This window comes from Gymnoscopelus braueri (assembly GCF_963280865.1).
Source record: "Gymnoscopelus braueri genome assembly, chromosome: 23".
Classification (NCBI taxonomy): Eukaryota; Metazoa; Chordata; class Actinopteri; order Myctophiformes; family Myctophidae; genus Gymnoscopelus; species Gymnoscopelus braueri.
This window is the reverse complement of record NC_137625.1, coordinates 9794643-9797142: the sequence shown is the minus strand read 5'-3', so window position 1 is coordinate 9797142 and position 2500 is coordinate 9794643. Positions and strand designations below refer to the sequence as shown.

At 41.2% G+C, this 2500-nt stretch overlaps 1 protein-coding gene across 1 annotated transcript in view; it reads right to left on the bottom strand.

The window, feature by feature from the left end:
* foxp2 (forkhead box P2) overlaps positions 1-2500 on the bottom strand; it is a 162519-nt gene that overhangs the window by 103340 nt on the left and 56679 nt on the right.

Sequence of the window (2500 nt, the reverse complement as noted above, 5' to 3'; positions counted from 1 at the left end):
GAAAAGGCTAGGGGTTCCGTTCCGTTGCGTGAATTGTTCCTCAACTGAAGTGAGCCGGGCCCGGGATTGACTTTTGACGCTTGAGCTACAGATTGCAAAAAAAAAAAAAGAAAACGAGAGAAGACGGACTTATCGACCAGATTCCTGGAAAATGTTCAGTGGTTCATTTTTTTTTAAGAGCAAAGAAAAAAGGAAATAAAACGGAGAGAGGAGCTAATGAGGGTTCCAGCAAGTGGACGGCCTGCCTCTCTCGCTTCCCTCCGCTCTCGTTTCCTCTCCTTAACACGGAAGCTTCAACGGAGGGGCACAGGGAACTAGCCACGGCGGGCCGAGCTACACGCGCGCGCGCACGCACGCACGCACTCACAAACACGCATGCACACGCGGCAGAGAGACATAGCTCATTGTGACGTTTCCAGTTATTTCTGGCTGATTAGGGTCATTATGTCCCCCCGACTCTGATTTATGTTGTCATTCCCTCTCAGCAGTCCTGCATCGATAGATCTTAATGTATTGGTAAATAAGGGTGAAGATTGCACTTGACAACGCCGCAACATTCCTCATTCATACCCAGGACAAGATTTATGTTACCAATTAGGTGCGGAACAGGGGGAAGATTGGTCAGGAGAAAAAAAATAATCTTTCCAGGGGGAAAATTACCCGAGTCTAACCCCTTAGACAAAATAGATAATGGGCCGTCTTTAGTGCCGGCTTAGTCACAGACGCCCGTCCCCGCTGGACCCGCACGGGGATTTTGGGAAGAAGAAAAAAATACACTCCTTTTTTTTTTTTTTTAAGAAAAAAGAAAAGATCACTCCTAGTCCTCTCTAAGGATTAAGAAATTGATTTTTTACAAAATACGTACAGCTATACTAGTCAGCAGGGGAGAACGTCTGACTGAACAAGGGACTGACTGGGCCCTCTCTTTTTTTTTTAAAGAAGAAAAAGAAAAGAATTAAAGAAATGAGATACCAGACTAATCACTCCACATCTGAATATACTGTACCCCCCCAAAAAAAACACACACACAGAAGAAGACGACGACGAGAGATTCAGCAGATTAAAAATTAAACCCTGGACAACAAAGAGACACTTTGATATGCAAATGTTCAATTCAAGGAGACACCTCTACTTACACCCCACCCCCCCCCCCCCCCCCAAACCATTTCAAAACACGAAACACGACTACTGAAAATGTGGAGTGTGTGTGCGCGCGTGCACACGCATGTGCATGTGTGTGTGTGTGTGTGTGTGTGTGTGTGCGTGATCATGTATGATAACATAAAAAAATCAATCGTTTCAGCAAGACCTCACTGAACGTTTTTGATACGTCAGTTTTAAGGAAACGCTCATTAGCTTTTTTTTTCCAACTGTCCTGTTTTTTTTCTTTTATTAATTTTTTTCCCCCCGTTATTTAATTCTTCAAACAGGCAACAAAGGACAAGCACAGCCTTTGTCATTAACCCATTAATACCTGGAACGCATCTGTGTCACTTTAGATTTCTTTGGCTATTCAAAAATAGCAGATATACAAGCTCATAGCGCGGCACCGAGTGCCGCGCTATGAGCTTGTAGATCTGCTATTTTTGAAAAATATTGAAAAATATTTTTTAGATTTTTTTTTTCAAAAGACTGTTAGGATTTAGAAAACATTTTAAAGAATCGCCTCAGGTCTTAATGGGTTAAGAAACTAAAACAATCAACAAAAAGATAGATAAATACATAAATCCGATCAAAATCTGATAAAGGGACTTGATCAATAGGCAGCGATGGCCCACACAGGCCCAAAGGGCAGGGGAGAGAGCAGTGAACAGAGATAGAAAATTAAAACAGCTCTCTCTCTCTCTCTCTCTCTCTCTCTCTCTCTCTCTCTCTCCTTTCTCTCTCTCCCTTCAAGCACATGCAAATGAGGATCGTGCTGCTTAACTGCATCATTTATGTGGATAATAGCGGCATCATCATTACGGGGGAGTCTCAAATTAAATTACATCACAATTAGCATAACAAAGTGATTGGTTAAACTTTCAAAACAAATAGCGCGCGGCTCGGGCTAATGAACGATGCTAATTGGCCGAGCCCCCCCCCCCCCCCCCCCTTAAATAAAACATGCAGGTAAACATGTGTTTTTAGTTCAACTTTTTTTTTTAATTCATCGTGTGTATTTTTTTAAAGCTTGCCTCTATTTGTTCATTATTATTATTGTTATTAAAAACACTGAGGCACATGGCGGAGATAAATGTTTTTTTCAAATTTTCAAAAGGGAGGAAAGCAGAGGTGCATAAAGAGAAAGCCTCTAAACAGGATATTGCCAGGGGGATTTGTAAGCTGAAATATAAAAATGTGTAGCATTTAATTTTATTGCACTAAAGTACCTATTATATGCCAGACTCTAGAGAACAATGTAAATTATCTGCCTTCAAAAAAAAAAAAAAAAAAAAAAAAAATGGAGTTGGGCCAATTCTCCCAGTGAACTAATCACATAGCTCATTATGCATCGGGG